This window comes from Schistocerca nitens, chromosome 12 (assembly GCF_023898315.1).
Source record: "Schistocerca nitens isolate TAMUIC-IGC-003100 chromosome 12, iqSchNite1.1, whole genome shotgun sequence".
Lineage (NCBI taxonomy): Eukaryota > Metazoa > Arthropoda > Insecta > Orthoptera > Acrididae > Schistocerca > Schistocerca nitens.
This window is the reverse complement of record NC_064625.1, coordinates 172,348,102-172,368,130: the sequence shown is the minus strand read 5'-3', so window position 1 is coordinate 172,368,130 and position 20,029 is coordinate 172,348,102. Positions and strand designations below refer to the sequence as shown.

The following is a 20,029-nucleotide window of genomic DNA, read 5'->3' as shown; positions in this document are numbered from 1 at the left end:
CATCGCAAAAACGAGTGCTATTTATGTACTTTTCGAAATATTTTTTTAACGTTTGCTGCCTGATACTGTATGGCTCTGGAGTAAGTATTTATTTTCTTATTCTTTCCTACACATAGCACTCCGTCTTTAGGCCGCAAGTGGCCCATCGGGACCATCCGACCGCCGTGTCATCCTCAATGGAGGATGCGGATAGGAGGGGCGTGTGGTCAGCACACCGCTCTCCCGGTCGTCATGATGGTTTTCTGTGACCAGAGTCGATCCTCAGTTGGCATCACGAGGCTGAGTGCACCCCGAAAAATGGCAACAGCACATGGCGGCCCGGACGGTCACCCATCCAAGTGCCGGCCACACTCAACAGCGCTTCACTTCGGTGACCTGACGGGAACCGGTGTATCCGCTGCGGCAAGGCCGTTGTTCTCCTGCACACAGCACAGCTAGTATTTCGCAAGAGATGCATTTTCAAATTGTGCTAATTGTGTGACAGCACTCTGTCGTCTTGAATACCCAAAGCGCGGCCTCACCTTGCATAAAACCTAATGTGTACTGGATTTGTTGTTGTTCAGACCTAGCTGTAGGCAACGCACTCCTAAAAGCTTTTACGATAATAACTGGATGAATAGATTTTTTTCTGGGGGTGAACACCTGGAATTCTCGGTTTTTTAGAAGACTTTCTTCTAGTATAACTGATGAAAGTGTGGTGTCTGCCCCCATATTTCGTGTAACAGCGTTTTGTGGTACTATGTTTGTGCTAGCTATTGTTCCTTGTGAACATACATTCGCATAAAAAATTGGACTAAGACATAATTACTCTTACCTGTACAGCTACTAACATTCCTTGCTTGGTCCTTAATTTTATTCCATTCTTCTTCTAATTGCTCTAATTGCGTTCTTGTTCGTGTTCGCACATAATCCTATACTTAGGTAGATCCTGTGTAAGTGTTCTTTGTATCTGACGTAACTCAGTTTGTGCCAGGGTTCGGACGGCTGCCCCCGTCGGAGGTTCGAATCCTCCCTTGGGCATGGGTGTGTTGTCTTAGCGTAAGTTAATGTAAGTTAGATTAAGTAGTGTGCAAGCCTACAGAACGATGACCTCAGCAGTGTGATCCCAAAGGAACCTACCCAAATTTCCAATTTTCTCTTGTAAAAATATTCAACTTGTTTTCCATGTTTTATTGCTATGCCATCTACTTGTTTGACTACCTGTTGAACTGTGGACTATAGTGTTGTGTGTTCTAACCGCAATGTCCCAAAATCTTTTCTCACTTTTTAATCTGCCCTATCCTATCTTTTACTGTACTTTCCAGTGTTGAAATATCATTAGTTATTCCTTCTACGTCGCCGCGTATCACTTTAATGACGTGATTCGCAATGTCTGTTTTCAAAGTGTTCTGCGTTGTGAGTGAGATTACTAACATCGTTTGTCAATGCATCTGGCTTAGCAGAAGTGGTATCTGTCTTTTATTTGTTTTCATCAAATCTTTAATCAAGCTTTTGATTGACCTGATCTTCTTTCCTTTTATGTAAAAAAAGGGTCGTGTGTAGGATTTATTACCTCGGAATTAGTATTGCTCTGACGTGGCGTGTCTTGGGCGCGCGACAACATTGCCACCGCTTCCCTGAACATTTTAAACGTTAGTCTCGGCTATAGTATCCAAAGTGTTCTCTTCCTCTGAACCTTCCATGGTTGTTGTTTCAAACTTAGTTTTAACTATAACAACTTGTATAAATATCCAAAATTAAGTAATCTCTTTCTCGTTCGCCATTTTGACAATTTAAACAGTTTAATAATGACGCTTAGCTGTAAATTACCTCTGCTACTGAAAAATGTTTCTTTACAAAGCAATTGCGTCACGTTGAGCGTGTTTGCGATCTCCTGCAAGAATGTTTCCACCGTATTGTGAAACATTTATGTAACGAAAAAAACTACAAAAATAATAAATTTTGAAACTACTAGAGAAGAAACCAGATTCTATGCGTAGCACACAGTGACTCTCATAAAAAGTCTATTCTGCTTCCACACTTAACGCTAACAAGCGCTACAAATGAGTACTGTTACCTGACGTGTTGTTTTGTTGCCGTCGGAAAAATATCAGAATAGGCTTTTTTTTCTAGATTTTTCCGTTCTGGTTTCACTGTATCAGAATTTTGAAAAATATTTCCTTATTACTGTTGTTTTCTCGGCGTCATGCGTTTAGTTGCATATAGCATGAAACTAAAAATGTTGCTTTGTACATATGTGTATAATAAATTTGTGTATACTTACGTCGTGTAAACAGTCGCCAGTGTAAAATCTTCTATGTGATTTGCGTTTACTGGTGAGAGTGGTTAAATTGTTGACTCCTTAGTGAGGGAAAAAAAATTAAATAATTTTGAAAATCTGATACGCCCGCAACTTCTCTATGGAACCGTTAGTCGCAGCACACAAAAGGGATTTACATCAGCGAGAGAGCCAGTAACGGGTTATTTCCTAATGCCATATTTCATGATTATGGTTAGTTTTACGATCGGAAAAAAAAAAAAAATACCCGTCTATCTTCAGATCGGTATGCGAGAGGCAGGGGATTTTCTGATGAGCTGCCCTGGAGAAAATTATTATACCTTTTATGTTTTGACCCTCAAATAGGAAAGTTCAAGACTGCAAGCTCTTGAAAAGGGTGAGAATTATAATCGCTTAATCTTTACGTACCGCGCAAACCGTCATTTCGACACAGTCCAAGCCGTCCAGGAATTAATTCAGACAACGTCAGAAAGATAGAAAATTTTAGTAACTGTGGTAACAAATCACAAAGGGTGTCCCATAGGGTTCAGTTTTGGATCCACTCCTACCCCTTATACGGGGTGAGCATTAATATCGGCGACAAACTGCAGGGACGGATTGCTAACTGGAAATAGAGGAACATGTGTCCGGAAATGCATCGCTGCCACAGCAAATGGCGCTGACGGATGACAGTTCCTCTGACCACGTGCCGTGTGTTCCTTGTGTGTTGCACGTTGTGTGACTGACGCAGCGTACTGTAAGCAGCAGGATGGTCCTGTATTCAAGTCGGGAACAAGCCGAGATGGTGTTGGTGATCACACAACATCTCAAGTCCTTTTTGGCCTTTTGTGAGATCGTGGGTCCTTTCAGAGGAGCGTGTGCATGGAGGCGGCGGACTGTGCGTACACCAGAACTGGATGACCGCGTTCAACTGGATATGGAGACGAATACTAGCAAAACCTACAGGCAAGTGTCTTGCCAACATGGTATAAGCCAGAGTACGATTGTGTGTATCCTGCATGACAACCGCTTCTGTCCCCATCACCTGCAACAACTACAAGCATTCCGCAACGAGTGGAAGGTTTATCAGCAGCGGATGCTATGCAGCTCTCCACTGCGTTCCGGAACCATGTGTTGTAGCTGCACGCAAACCGTCCATTTCTGGACACACGTTCGTAGGATCTCATTTCCTCCATTTCCAGTCATGAATATGTCCCTGCAGTCTGTCGGTTTTATTAATGCCCACCACGTATATGTGAATGACCTTCCACTTAACAGTCAACACGCAGAATTGATACTTTTTTCAGATGGTGCTAGTGTTGTAATAAATCTCATTAGAGAGAAAGCAACACAAGATTAGTAAATGATATTTTCCAAAGAATTATTAAGTGGTTCTCTGTAAAGGGACTCTTCTTAAATTTTGTAAAAACGCACTACATTCGGCTCTGTACAACAAATAGTCACACCAACAATTGAGGTAAACAAGAGTAGTAGACGAGAAAGATTTTCATTCTGCAGCGGAGTGTGCGCTGATATGAAACTTCCTGACACTGTGTGCCGGACCGAGACTCGAACAGGAGTTAGTAAGTAGGGCTACAATGCTCCAAACTTTGGGGGGGGGGGTTACATAATGATGAAAACGTGAACTGGAGGAAGCACTGTTTGTATAGTTGCTAATCTCGGAAACAACCAACCTCCTGACATATATTACATGTCTCCATTTACTAATGTCGCACGGAATAATTTTGTGGGGTAATTCATCACTTAGAAAAAAAGTATTGATGGTACAAAAGCGAGCAGTAAGAATACAATGTGCTATTCACCTACGGCCGTCACGCAACTCTCCAAGGAGCTGGGTTTTATAACTGTGCTGTCACAGTACGTATTTTCGGCAATGAAATTCGTCATCAATTTTCAAAGAACACTGATGTAGGTACATACAACAATAGAGGGAAAAATGATCTTCATTATCCATTGTTAAGGCTGTCAGTTGCTCAGAGAGGAGTTCAGTATGCAGCAATAAAATTTTTTGACCATTTTCCCAAAGTGTCGAACAGATAAAGAAGCAAGTCTTTAAATCTAATTTAAAATCATTTTCCCTGGACAACTCCTCTTTTCCATTGATGAAGTTGTACTTAAAAACTGGCAGCTAGTTAAAAAAGAGGATTTTTAAAAGTGTAACTGCATGAGTAGGAATAATATGATGTGTTCATTAATGTTGACACTGATCATGTATACATATCCTGTATATTGACATTATTTCGATAAAAGAATCGTTCAGATAATCTGTGGAACGTGTTCCTAAATAAGTGCTTTACAGTGTGAATCTGCTGCCCCTACCGCCGTCGTTTTATGCAGTCCACAATATTACAGCTCCCTTCGTAAAGTACGTGCGAAATTTTCATATTCTCTCGCTCGCTAAGAGCAAACTATTAGTCCTTCAGAAAAAAATGAGCTGGACCTTTTTGTAGGAAATTTAATGTAGTTCAATTTTATACTGTGATACGTTTTCACTGGAGATTACTGTTTTATTCAAGAGAAACTAATAAGAGTGATCTTCAAACGCCCCTCCACCCTACACTCATTCCTCTCCAGTGGGGATTTATAGTACATCGTACTTGGCACTCCCTGCTACCATTACACAAAAATTTTCGACTAGACGAACTGTTCCCAATATTGGACCTTTTTCGGTCTCTCATGATTGGGCTACTGCGACGCCAGCATAGTCAGATATTTCGCTAACATCGTTAATTTATACGTGCCTGTGAGGGTAACGAATGAAAATCGATTTTTGTAAACGTTAACTTAAAACTAATTACATTGAGAATTCTATCGAAACTTAACCCTTACAAGGACAGTACTCCCGTAGTCAGAAGGCCTGAAAAATATGACGATGTAATTGTTTATTTTATGCTGTTAGAATTCAAAACACTGTTACGTAAAGCTTACACAATCGTCAGTTTCACAATTTGCAAGTGCTCGACTAAGACGGTGGCGTTATAAGGCCAGTCAGTCGAGACCAAAAAATACGGGAAGTAATTCGAGCAGTCGCAAGTATTTGTGGAGCGGTGGGAGGATGTGCCATGAACAACATGCTAGAAATACTGACCAGTGGGAGCTGAGTGTGGGAGTGGGGATGCGTTTGAAGTTGATCTTCGTACGTTTCTCTTGGACAACTCGAAAACTACGACTGGTAACAATTAAGCAGTCCAGCGGAAAATGTAACTACTTTGCATTTCCTACAAAAAGATTCTCCTCGTTTTATGTACAGAACAGGCTGCGCGTGACGAGCGACAGAATATGAAAGCCTGGCGCTTGGTTTGTGAAGGCCAGGTATAATATTGTGGGCTGCAGAAAACGGCTGCGGGAGGGGCAGCTTGATATTGTCTGCAAATGTGTCGCGAAAGTAAAGATGATGTAACATATTGAAACGTCGTGCCTCATGGTTAAGTTTTACTGCATCATCATGCAATATGTAGTAAGGGATAAACTTTTATGACTAATTATTTTGTGAGCGTTTGTCAGCGAGAAAAAGTTTTGAAAAGTTTGAAATTATCTGAAAAGTTTATTGGAAGCCACTAAGTGAGGTAATTCTTAGTATATGAATATGGTGTCGGTAACTTACAAGGCACGACTATCGCCTCCTCAAGATAAATACAGTTTCTAATTTTAATACGTGATTTGCTGTGTTAAACCTTGAGGTAACATTTCCCCTCTTATTGAGCAGTTTATGTTAGCATTTTAAATTTATAAACTGGATCAATAATTACATGAAATCAAATTTTTGTTGCCCTTGTTATTTTTCATTCTACTTTATTTACCGGAAAATTACCTGTGAAGTTTGGAAATTAATATCTGTAAAAATAAATACGCTACAACCCACTCGCCCAGTCCCCTCCTTGGAGCCTCGCCTGCCTGTGGGAGGTTCTAATAGCCCTTGCGGTCCGCGCAGTGTGGGTGACAGTTGCAGCCGCGGCCGGCAGAGGCGCTGCTATCGCGGCCAGCTGCCGCCTGATGGACAGCGGACAATGGCGGCGGGCGCTTTGTGCCGCTGTCCCCACCACCCGATACCGCACCGACTGCTGGCTAGCAGAGCAAATTTTACTGTGGCCGCCACAACTACCCTGCCAAGAGGTGACACTGAGGTACATTATTTGCTCGTCTCGCTATTTTATCCCTGCCAAGACACACAAAAAGTATGCGGGATTTGATGGTGAAAACTTACGAGAAAGAAAGGTCCGATAATAGAAACCAAAGAATCCGGATAAAGGTGAGTGGATTCCGCAGAAACGTAATTGTCTATATAGATAGTTCACCCATCCCGTGAATCGAGAATTTTGACTATTTTTGCCTGTTACCATTGTCAATGTTGGCAAGATATCAGAATATGTGACATAATAGGCCATATCTTTTGACTGCATTGATCTGGAAGCTTAAATACTGTACATCGCCAAGGGACTACACACTTTAGTATGTGACAGAAATTTCAACTTGATATGTCTACCCGTTCCTGAGAAAAAGGCGTCTTCAACTCACGGACAGCAAGTGTCCTGTCAGTGTTTCATTTTTACAGATTGAGGAACGGAAACGTAAAAACGATGCAACATGCATGGTCCAACAAACCAGACTTTTTCTAGGTAATTGCTAATTTGTGATTACGATCTACCGCTGACTTCAGTATGGAATACTGTCCTAGCTACTGTAGTAACCACCCCACTCCTGTACTTTTCCACTCGAGCGCCCACATACAAAGCCTCGTATCTCCCAAGCTGAGAGCCGTACAACGATACAATTTTACATGTACGTTCCGTGGTATAAATCGAAACTGTAAGTAAAATTTATTACGAATAGAGATAATAGTAAAGAAGTGGTAGACTGATGTCGAAGTTTCACTGCATGAAGATGTAATAAGCGATTAACTTTCTTCCTTTCATTATTTACCGGGGTCGTGTCAGCGAGAAAAAGTTTCGCGAAGGTTTGAAATAATCTGTAGTGTTTGTTGAATGTAGGTAAGTGCTCTCATTGTCAAAGACTCGATGAATACAATCTCGGTAACTTGCAGGCCGTGAGTTAACTCTGCCTCAAAACATACACACTGTTTCTGTGTCCGACCCATCAACGTTGAGCCACACTGCCGCATTGGATGTCGTCTTACATCAGAAGCAAAATGTGCCGGTGGTCCGTTGTGCATGTACCACGTTCCCCAGCCACCTGGACCTTCTGGATAAAGTTGAGCCCAAATGTAGTGGACCTTATCAGAAAGTTCACGCTTACAATACGTTTGCGGTTACTAGAAAAATATTTTTATACTCAAATCGAGGACTTGTAACCAGACATTCGCAAACATCACGCGAAACCTTTTTGTAGAACGAAAATCTGCTGTATAAAAATCAACGTGGATTCTGCAGACATCCTGCGAAACTCAGCTCGCTCCGGTCCTCCATCAAAAAGAAACGCAAAGTACATCTATTTGAAAAAGCAAATAAAAATGCTCTTAACGCCTTTTTAAGAGACAGTCCCACTCCTTCCCCATCTGATCATGTAAGCGTAGAAAAGTTGTGGAATGATTTCAAAGAGACAGCATCGACGGAAATTGAGAGACACATACCGCATAAATTAATAAGTGATGGCACTGGTCCCCCATGGTACACACAGCGGGTCAGATCGATGTTGTAGAAACAACGAAAATGCATGCCAAATTTAAAAGAACGCAAAATTATCAAGATTGGAAAACTTTTGCAGAAGTTACAAATATAGCGTGGACTTAAATGCGAGATGCTTTTAATACTTTCCACAACGAAACTCTGTCTCGTAATCTGGCAGAAAACTCAAAGAGATTCCGGTGATACACATAAAGCACACCATTGGCAAGGCGCAATCAATACCTTCACTGCGCGATTCAAATGGTTCAAATGGCTCTGAGCAGTATGGGACTCAACATCTTAGGTCATAAGTCCCCTAGAACTTAGAACTACTTATACCTAACCAACCTAAGGACATCACACACACCCATGCCCGAGGCAGGATTCGAACCTGCGACCGTAGCAGTCCCGCGGTTCCGGACTGCAGCGCCAGAACCGCACGGCCACCGCGGCCGGCCTCTGCGCGATAACAACGGTCAAGTCACTGATGACGGTGCCGTTAAAGCAGAGTTATTAAACACGTTTTTCCGAAACTCCTTCACCAAAGAAGAAGAAGTAAATATTCCTAAATTCCAATCAAGAACAACTGCCAAGATGAGAAACATAGAATTAGATATCCTAGGTGTACTAAAGCAGCTTAAATCACTTAATAAAGGCAAGGCCTCCGGTCCAGATTGTATATCAGTCAGGTTACTTTCATAGTATGCTGATACAATAGCTCCATATTTAGCAGTTATATACAACCGCTCGATCACAGAAAGGTCAGCACCTAAAGACTGGAAATTGCTCAAGTCACACCAGTACCCAAAAAGGGAAGTAGCAGTAATCCACTGAATTACAGGCCCATATCACTAACTTCGATTTGCAGTAGGGTTTTGGAACATATACTGTATTCGAACATTATGAAGTACCTCGAAGAAAACGATTCATTGATACATAGCACGGTTTCAGAAAATATCGTTCTTGTGAAAACCAACTACCTCTTTATACTCATGAAGTAATGAATGCTGTCGACAGGGCATGTCAGATTAATTCCGTATTTTTAGATTTACCAGAAGGCTTTCGACACCGTTCCTCACAAGCGTTTTCTAACCAAACAGCGTGCCTACAGAATATCGCCTCAGTTGTGCGACTGGATTGGCGATTTCCTGTCAGAAAAAATGGTTCAAATGGCTCTGAGCACTATGGGACTTAACTTCTCAGGTCATCAGTCCCCTAGAACTTAGAACTACTTAAACCTAACTAACCTAAGGACATCACACACATCCATGCCCGAGGCAGGATTCGAACCTGCGACCGTAGCGGTCCCGCGGTTCCAGACTGTAGCGCCTAGAACCGCGCGGCCACCGCGGCCGGCCCTGTGAGAAAGGTCACAGTTCGTAGTGATAGGCGAAAAGTCATCGAGTAAAACAGAAGTAATATCCGGCGTTCCCCAAGGAAGTGATATATGCCCTCTATTGTTCCTGAACTATATTAACGATATAGGAGACAATCTGAGTAGCCCTCTTAGATTGTTTTCAGATGATGCTGTCATTTTCTGTCTTGTAAAGTCATCCGATGATGAAAACGAATGGCAAAATGATTTAGATAAGATGTGTGTATGTTGCGAAAAGTCGCAGTTGACCCTGAATAAAGAAAAGTGTGAAGTTATTCACATGAGTAGTAAAAGAAATCAGCTAAATTTCGATTACGCGTTAAGTCACACAAATCTTAAGGTTGTAAATTAAACTAAATACTTACGGATTACAATTAAAAATAATCTAAATTGGAACGACCACACAGATAGTGTTGTGGATACAGAAAAGCAACGAATGCGATTCACTGGCAGAGCACTTAGAAGGTGCAACAGGTCAACTAAAGAGACTGCTTACACCACGCTTGTCCGCCCTATTCTGGAGTACTGCTGTGCGGTGTGGGATCCGCGTTAGGTGGGACTGACGGATGACATCCAAAAAGTTCAAAGAAGGGCAGCTTGTTTTTTTACTATAGCGAAATAGACGAGATAATGCCAGAGGAATGATACGTGCATTGGAATGACAGTCATTAAAACAAAGGCGTTTTTCGTTGCGACTGGATCTTCTCATGAAATTTCAGTCACCAGTTTTCTCCTCCGATTGCGAAAACATTCTGTTGTCACCCACCTACATAGGGAGAAATGATCGTCACGATAAAATAAGAGCAATCAGGGCTCTCACAGAAAAATTTAAGTGCTCGTTTTTCCCGCGCGCCGTTAGAGAGTGGAACGGTAGAGAGACAGCTTGAAGGTGGTTCACTGAACCCTCTTTATAGTGAATAGCAGAGTAATCACTGAGATGTAGATGTTTCATACTGTAGCAAAAGCCATCATTGTAACGGACACGCCGCTTGCTGCCTACTTTTGGGGATAAACCCTCTACTGGCGTGTTTCTTGTCGACACGCGTGGCCCACCCACAACGCCCCTGCAGTAGGAACCCACCCCCAAGATATATTTTAAAACTTCTGTCTGGCCACTTCATCCACTTGTCCTTTTGAGTTTCACCAGATTCCAATACTCATCTTCTACCCTAAGTAAATTTGGACAGAGTGAAGAAGGCATAAGTGAATTAATTTGCACTTAGCTTTTTGATGTCGTTGAAATTTTGGGCGACGTCTTCCACGCTGCTGCTGCTTCTTGTGGAAGTTGAATAAAAATGGGTTCTGGTAAGAGGTCTGACGTTTGTCTGTAAATAAAAAGTCTTGGCCATGATGTCATTTTCCACCACATGGTTTACTTCCAAATTCTGATTACACTTTCACTACTGGTTACAGTATTCACACATGTTAGTGATGACAACAGTTTTTAGAGCGACCATCAAAACACGCCATTTCCTAACATCCCTGACAACCAAGTGCGTCGTCTGCCTCGAACGTCACAGACCTCATAAAACCTCCTGGTTCAGGTTGCATTTGTTTTGTTCTGGATTTTGTTTGCCACCTTTTGACACAGGTTAATACTACTACAAAAACTAGAAAATGTTAAATTCGTAGGTTGAAAGCAATGCTTACTACATCTATTGGAAATTACTTATAAGAATATGATGTTTATATCGTGTTGATAATGATATACTTAAATTGTCTACGGCGTGTTTTCTAGAAAGGGATGTTTTGCAGTTCTGTCCTTTTCTTCAAATTGGTTACATTTGTTTTATATTCCATATCAGGAATTACAAATAATAAAAGTAGCTTTGGTGTGAACAATTTCGAGAGTCAATGATGGTTTTTGATTCAAAATTACGACGCAATTTTCATATTTCAAATTTAGCTGTTTTCTATTTGGGATGCAACTGACAAAAACTAGGAAGCATTTCAGTGTCTCTATCTCCTAAGTTTTCGGATGAGATATAAAGTTCCAGAGGATGATTTCATTAACTATTTAACAATATTGCACAATTTGTAATTTTCGTCTTTTGGTTCGTTATTGAAATTAACATGTCTGTTTCTATGATGTCAGTGCTCAGAGGTTTGCTTACATGTAATATGCATTTTGTCTGTTCCAAAAATTTATGTTTTCTTGATAACTGTGTACTTGCAAATGTGGTTCTAAGTCTACACTGAAGATCATTTTCGATAAGATGTAAAATCCCTCCTATATTTCTTCTGTATAGAACATATACAGTGTCTACAAATGTTGTCTGTCGAAATATTGTGTGAACAGTTTGAACAGATTGTAAAGCTCAACTAGAAAGATTTAGTGAATCTACCGATACCATGTCCGTAATGGTACACTCTGAACGAGAGTACAGCCCGTATTGGGGGACGATTGGGAAAGTTACCTGCCGTCCCCTTTCATAGGAACCATTTAAGCAATTTAATATATTTCAATTAATGCCTCGAGTAATAGAAAATTCCAGAGTCACAGAAAAATGTAGAAGTTATTTTGCTCTTCAAAAAACCGGGCAAAGGCGGGTAGGGCTCGCGCTCTGTGGACTCCGTGGAAACTTTATTATGTATACACACAGTTCATCTATAGGTTTTGGTGAGTAACGTTGCGAATATCAACACATGCGACGTAAATGGCTGCATCTTGTTACTGCGTTGATTTAGACACTTAATTCTTTTTACTTCGCCAAGGGCGATTCACGGAGAGAGGTGGTGCAGTGGTTAGCGCACTGGACTCGCATTGGGGAGGCCGATAGTTCAAACCCGCTTCTGGCTATTCTGATTTAGGTTTTCCGTGAGTTCCCTAAATCTACATCCAAGGAAATACCGGGATGGTTCCTGTGAAAGGACACGGCCGATTTCGTTCCCGATCCCTTCCAAATGCGATGGGTCTGGTGACCTCGCTGTTTGGTCCCCTCCCCCATATCAATCAACCAAATTCGCCAGGGGATCATAGATCTTAGTACTTGACATAAATTTCAACTTGATAGCTTCATCTGTTGCTGGGAAAAATGGGTCTTAACAGACTGATAGACAGGATCCCGTTTTAACGGACTGAGGTATGGAACACAATAAAGTGACAACTCGGACATCGAGGATGACAGGCCTATTGGTCTTTTACAGTCTGCTAACAAAAGCCATTACGGACCGCCTGAGTCAAAAATTTGACTTTTAGCGACCAATCGAGAAGGCGGGACCCAGAAAAGGTTTCAGTACAACCGACCGTTTCCAAGCAGTACGCGCACAGAGGAATGTGGGGGGTGTAGTGAACCACGTCACATGGCCATAGAGCACCAGAAGGCGTTGGACACAATCGAGACCTAGACCGTAGTGACGACGATCAACAGGGTCCGCATTGACGACAGATGTACCAACTTAATCCGCTACATTTACGCGAGTGCCGCTGTACGTTTGAAAATAGAGAGGGACCGTATCACTGGGAAGGTTCCCCTCAGGAAGGGCGTTACATCAGGAGACGCAGTCTCACCTAAATTATTAATCTTGACTCTGGAGGCTGTTTTGAAGTGCCTATCCTTGTGAAAGGTATCAATGTAGATCGAAAACGTCTCAGCCGTCAATACTTTGCCGATGATGTCATCCTCTTTAGCAGCGACGCAGACGAACTGTCAGCAATCATCCGAGAACTAAAATGATCCATCCCAACCTGTAAGTCTCAAAATCAACCTTCAAAACTTCAAATTCATGAGCCCCGTCAGTTTTACGGCCCCCATCAGAAACCGTGCACTGGAAATAGTAAATGAATAGGTTTGTCTGGAACATAAAATCCAGCTTGTGCAAGATAATCACGACTGCGTGATGTTCATTTACAGAACTGGATATCAACTGGATATCACCCAGCGAACTGATCTCACTTGGATGACTTTCGGTTAGCTCCATTACAACCTCCGCAACATCCCTGACTATCCGTATAAATTTAAAGAGGCAGGTTTATGATACATGCAGTGACAACATATGGGTTCTAAACTATGACACAAGCCGTGCAAATCGACTCCAGGTCTGTCAAAGGACAATAGAGAGAGTAATGCGTGGAGTGAGTCTGAGACACAAGTTCAAGAAAAAAGAGATAAGGAAAAAAAAAAAAAAAACGAGTGGATAGCAAGCCTGAAATACCTCGCAGCAAAGGTCGATATGGGCTGTTTTCAAGAGACCTATGTCCAGGAATGGGTATCTGAAGAAGAAGAAAAAGAAGAAGAAGAAAATCACGGAAAACGTAAATCTGAATGGCCGGGCAGGGATTTGGACCGGAGCCCTGCTAACCTCCGTGGCTTGAGGGATGGCTAGTTGTAGCAGTAGTTGCGGTGGCAGTAAGAGTAGTAGTAAGTTATTTTTGTGAAATTTTGCGTCGTTATAGGCAGAAAACGTGGCATAAAAATGCATTTAACCCAAACTGCGAATAACGCGAGTATTTTTAAATACCGTACGTACTTCCGGCTTGCAAATTCTTTATCTGTTATTACATAAAATGGGATACATATTACACCAATGTATGTTTTATAACAACAAATATTGAAATCAATGACCGAGTGTCGGTGTATTATTTTGTCGAAAAATTATGTGTAAACATCGTGTGGTGGACATCTTGAGATGGGATTCTTGCAGATTTCGCATTGGACACTATATCCATACCTTCTTTCTTGCTGTCATAAAAAGTAAACAGACAAAGGCCTACTTTCAATACGTGCATAAATGTACGAGGGTAATCCCAAAAGTAAGGTCTCCTATTTTTTATAAGTACATAGACCTCTTTATTTCTACATTGGTTATATCAGTTTACAGCTTAAACATTTAGCTATTTTTCGACATAATCACCACTTCTGTCGATTCATTTTTGTAGACGTTGTGGCAGTTTTTGTATGCCCACGTCATACCAGCTCGCCGCCATGCTGTTCAGAAAGTTATGAACCTCTTCTTTCACCTCGTCGTCGGAGCTGAATCGCTTTCCGGCCAAATGTTCTTTTAACCTGCGGAACAGGTGATAGTCACTGGGCGCCAAGTCAGGACTATTGGGTGGGTGGGTGATTATGTTCCACTGAAACTGTTGCAGGAGAACAACGGTTTGACGAGCGATGTGTGGGCGAGCGTTGTCATGGAGAATGTGTACGCCCTTGCTAAACATTCGTCTTCTCCGGTTCTGAATTGCCCGTTTGAGTTTGAGAGTCGAGCAGTACATGCCAGCGTCAATTCTGCGCCCAGCGATTCAGCTCCGACGACGAGGTGAAAGCATGGCGGCGAGCTGGTATGACATGAGCATACAAAACCTGCCACAGCGTCTACAAAAATGCATCGACAGAAATGCTGATTATGTCGAAAAATAGCTAAATGTTCAAGCTGTAAACTGATTTACACCACTGTAGAAATAAACAGGTCTATGTACTTATAAAAAAAATAGGATACCTTACTTTTGGAATTACCCTCGTATGTCAAATGAAATAATTTTCTGGGACAATTGCACATGTAGGCACACAGAATTCAATCTACAGAAACGCGATATGGCCGCTCTAAATAAATGTAGGTAAATGTTGTAAAAATGTGGCTTACGAACAACAGCCTCGCAGTACCTTTAGACTCTGAAGTTCGTTGTGAAGAGCCAGGCACAATTTCAAAACAATGGTAGCATTAATAATATGTATATTTTTAGCACTTTCAGTTGCAAATGATGCGTGATTTCAATCACTTAACGATCATCTTAACAAATCCGATCTGGGGATGACAGCTAAGTAAGGGAAGCTAGGAATTAATTGTGGCACTTTGTAACTGATTGTGCTAAAATAAGAATTTAAAAAAATATAAAATTGCTGCGTATCTTATGACAATGTCGTCTATTATCAGTAGTAGGATTCATAAATATAGCACAAGGAGCAGAAATAGTTTCCACAATCCACAAAGTAAAATTGTTAGCCGTACTCTTGCACAGGAAGGAGTAAGTATGTAGCCACCTCTCTTGTGAATTGAAGGTGCTGGCAAAAATGGACGTTTTAAAAACAAGTTTGAAGTCAATTCTGCTTGCGTTATTTTATTTGACAACTCATTGTACTCCATAGATAAATGCTGAATAGATAATATCTGCAATATTGCATTTAGGCACCGGTAGAAAAAAAAATCCAGTTCTGTAAATGAATATCACGTAGCCATGTTTTCACGGAAAAAATCTGTCTTGTTCGTAAAGTTACTGACAGGATCCTCATCATAGCAGTTTGTTCCGAATATTATGCAAAAAAGAAAAAAGGAGCATTGCGTATGATCACCTTTCTCACTTCGTTCACCATCCTTTTTCTTGCGTGCAACAGTTTAACATCGAATGGCACAACTTCGTTGTGTTGAAAGTACTCTCCAAGACGTAAGGTATCATTCGTGAGCGTTATCAGTCTGGTTATAGGTTGCTGGCAACTACTACCAATATTGAAAATTAAAGAAAACTTCTATATGTTCGAAACTGCTGGGATTGAACAGATACCGTACTAAATACTTATTGACTGTGAATTACATAATTTTTCTAATAGGCTTTTCACAAGATGCGCTGTCACGTTCATATACGTGTAGGGCACGGTGTACCAAGGTGCCCGGCTAGCTCAGTCGGTAGAGCATGAGACTCTTAATCTCAGGGTCGTGGGTTCGAGCCCCACGTTGGGCGAATATTTTTATTCTTTGAAGGGATGTTCGTAGAGTCTTGAACAAAGGTACATTCGAAAGATGCCACTATTTCCCGTGCGGCGCCGTGGCTTAGTTGGTTAAAGCGCCTGTCTAGTAAACAGGAGATCGAGGGTTCGAATCCCTCCGGTGCCTCGTGGGCTTTCTAGTTTTTATATTTCTATGTCTAATAAACCCTCCGAATGACGGAAAAAGACGGAAAGAAGATTAGGGGTTTGACGTATCGTTATATGCTACGGTCGCAGGTTCGAATCCTGCCTCGGGCATGGATGTGTCTGTTGTCCTTGGGTTAGTTAGGTTTAATTAGTTCTCCGAAGTTAAGTCGCATAGTGCTCAGAGCCATTTGAACCATTTGAACATATCGTTATGGACAGCGATAGGACAGCAGTAGGAACCATTGCCACATTTGCGTGTATTGTCTTTAGAAAGCCTATGTCTGGATATTCGTAATCCGAATGTAAGGAAACAGTTGTCTACCTGAATATGAGATCTGGAAAATGTTTTGGATGATGAAACGAAAGACGTTAGCCACTTTTCTATGCATTCAACCAAAAGTTGCTATGACATAAAATGTAAGCTTTCTGTACCTAGTTTGGACAGTGTAATGTTCACGACACTTACCTCAGTCATCAATATAGGTATCTGCATTTATACTCCTAACATGTCGCATATCCAGGTTACAATGTCTTAAGTAGTCCGTGATGACTTTGTAATTTTACATTTTCGGTCACCATGACTTTCGCGCTCGCTGACGAGACGGGCTGCTCTTGTGTAGATCCTGTGTCAGACCTGTGTGGTACAGAGCCCACACTGACGACCAATACTCAAGTGTTTATCGAACGAGAGTTTTGTGAGCTACCTTCTTTTTGGGCAGAGTATATTGCCTGACTATTCTTCTAACGAATCTCAGTGTGGAATCTGTCTTATCTGCGATTTCTCTTATGTGGTCGACCCACTTTGAAAAACTTCTTACGCTTTTTCACAGATATTTAATGAGTGTCACCGCTTCTTGTCAGTCTTCTGAACTCTGCACTTAATCGTACAACACTGGGTAAATTCCTGTCTATTTATGCGCTGTAGGTTACGTTTGTCTGTGATGGTGAACTCCCAATCCCCGCACCAAGCGTGGATTTTCTGCAGGTCTTCTTTGATTTCGCTACAGTTTTTTGGCATTGCGAGTCCTCTGCGTACAACAGTACCATCCGCGAAAAGCCACATGCTACCTCTAGTGTCACCCACTGCATCGTTTATATATATTGTGAAAAGTAATTGTCGTATAACACTCCCTTGGTTTAAAACACAAGTTACTTTCACGTCTGAGGATTTCTCTCCGTTGTCAATGACGTCCTGTGCTCTATTAAAATGGTAAAAAAATGTACAAAAATGTTTTGTTGCCTAGACCGCAGTTTACAATTTTAATATGTTTATGTTGTAACGAAATGACTTTCTGAAGCACATTAAGCACGTGGCGAGGCCACAGCGTCTGACCAGATCAGTATCCACAGCAAACGAGGAGAGAGTAATAAAACTGATCCTTTAATTCTGATCACACATTCCAACTCTCTATAAAATTCTGAGATAATTGATACCAAACTCACATCTGCCAATTAATTAACAAGTCGTCAATCTTAATTACACATTTAATACTATTAAACTAATTTTTCCCAGGTCTACCGAAGTATTGTTTACATAGAGGGTCACCGGTTGAAGGGGCAGAATAATTTTCACATTTCCCATTTATTTTGTACAGAGAACTTGCAAAAGGGAGAAATCTAGCTTGGTTTCCTGACAGTTATTTTGGATCGCAGTTGGTGGTGGCAGAGACATATGCTGCGGAAAAACAATTTATACATCCTTCCAGAGATTTCCAATTCACAGAAGATTTATTGTTGCAACAGTGCATATGGAGTACATGAATTGACTACATTGAATGCCGGACATTTGCCACGCCGGACATTTGCCACACTTGCCCCTTCGCCAGGTATCTGATCCCTCAGGTAAGGGACGCCCTTCCCCGCACTACCTCTGTCCGCTTTCAAACCGCCGTCTCCACATCTTACTCGATACAACCAGTACGTAAGGGACCTTTTTCTTCGACATCTTGGCCAAATACAGAGCTTCTTTTCCGAAATCGAGATATTCATAACTTTTGGGAAACGAAAGCAATACCGACGATTATATCAGTATGTAATTAGTTCTGCCAAGTATAAATATAGATCCCTCTGTCTGTACGGTAGCTTCCTTTCACGCTTACTGATTGCGATAGAAACAGCCCATCGCCATGAGAGCAACAAGAAAGGAACGGTGTAAAGAGAATGCGAATGTACGCTAATCCCTGCATTTGTGCCTACTTTAATTGCTACAACTGCGTGCCCAAAAGACAATAAGGAAAGAAGAAATCGCTATGTGAATGTTCGAAAAGAAGAACGACGTACTCCATATTGATTTACTCTCTAAAATGCGATATCCCTTGCGGCGAAACATTAGTTAATAAAGTGTAGCGGGACAATGTTCAAAACATGACTGAAAATAGAGATAAGAACATCTGCGATTGACATGTCATCTAAAGTCGACGTACAATTTTAAAATGTTAGAAATAAGGAAATGAAGTAATACAGAATGCTATGCTTGTAACGTACGTTGTTGTTCTACATTGTTTAGCTCTGGTATTTACAGGGTCACAGAGAAAGCATCCTAGGTTTTGGAGGGAAAAGCCGTAATTGTAATGATCTCCACTACAACAGAAACAAGAAGCACAACTTAAGGAAAAATAATGTAATGTGTGTTCCAGCTGACAAGCGACATTGAAGCAGGTAGTTCCTGTGACTTAGTATGGGCAGAGGTTATATTGGACAACCGGAATAAATTAATAACTGGCTCCTTTTACCGAACCCCGGTCTCAGGTGAAACAGTTGCTGAACAGTTCAAAGAAAACTTGAGTCTCATCACAAACAGGTACCCCACTCATACAATTATAGTTGGCAGTGACTTCAATCTACCTTCCTTAAGTTGACAAAAATACATTTTCAGACGCTATTGTAGATAGAAAACAACTTCCGTAATTGTTCTAAATGATTTTTTTAAAATTATTTTGAACAATTAGTTCACGAGGCCATTCAAATTGTAAATGGTTACGAAAACATACTTGACCTCTTAGCCACAAATCATCCTGAGCATCACGACGGGTACAGGGATTAGTCAACATACAGTCGTGGGCAGACTCAATTCCGTAACAAAGAACTTCACCAAAACTAAACGCGAAATATATCTTTTAAATTCGGTTGACGTCTTTCTAAGAGACAGTCTCCAATCCTTCCAAACTATGTAAGTGAAGACCATATGTGGCTTAAGTTCAAAGAAATAGCATCGACAGCACTCGAGAAATTCGTACCAAATAAACTAATAAGAGACGGAACTGATCCCCCATGGTACACAAAACACAACAGAAAGCTGATGCAGGAGCACCGAAAATGGCACGTATAATTTAGACGAACGCAAAATCTCCAAGATTGGCGAAGTTTTACTGAGGCTCGAAATTTAGTGCGAATTTCAATGTGAGATGCATTTAATAGTTTCCACAACGAAACTCTCTCAAGAAATGTGGCGGAAAATCCGAAGAGATTCTGGTTCTGTCTTAAGAAAACCAGCGTAAAGGCTCAGTAAGCGATGAGGAGGAGGAGGGGGGGGGGGGGGGGGGAGACACAAGGGACTCAGCCCTTCGGAGCAGGTATAATCGCGGCAAATGCCCGCACGCCGACATTTACGGACCAATAAAAGAAGCGGTTCTGAGCTACCAAATGTCGCCCCTTGCTAAAACATGCATATTAGTATGTGTTGTAACCTGCACGGGTAGTAATGCAGGCATTGTTTCTGGCATCCAGCCGATCGTAGAGTTGGCGAATACTGTCCTGCGATCAGGTCACGTAGTTCCGTGAGAGTCGTTGGTCGACGAGTCACATGCGTCACTTCCCGTCTCATCATATCCCACAAGTGCTCAATTGGAGATAGTGTTGGTGAGGGAGGTTGCTGCACGCCTTGCAGAGCACGTTGAGGTTTTACGGG

The 20,029-nt window shown here is 41.6% G+C and overlaps 2 non-coding genes across 2 annotated transcripts; both read left to right on the top strand.

Annotated features, from left to right (window-relative positions):
- The first annotated feature begins 15,877 nt into the window (after positions 1-15,877).
- Trnak-cuu (transfer RNA lysine (anticodon CUU)) lies at positions 15,878-15,950 on the top strand. The gene has a single exon. It is a non-coding gene; the product is annotated as a tRNA-Lys (tRNA).
- Positions 15,951-16,028: 78 nt separating this feature from the next.
- On the top strand, positions 16,029-16,102 carry Trnat-agu (transfer RNA threonine (anticodon AGU)). Its single transcript has one exon. It is a non-coding gene; the product is annotated as a tRNA-Thr (tRNA).
- Positions 16,103-20,029: the final 3,927 nt, after the last annotated feature.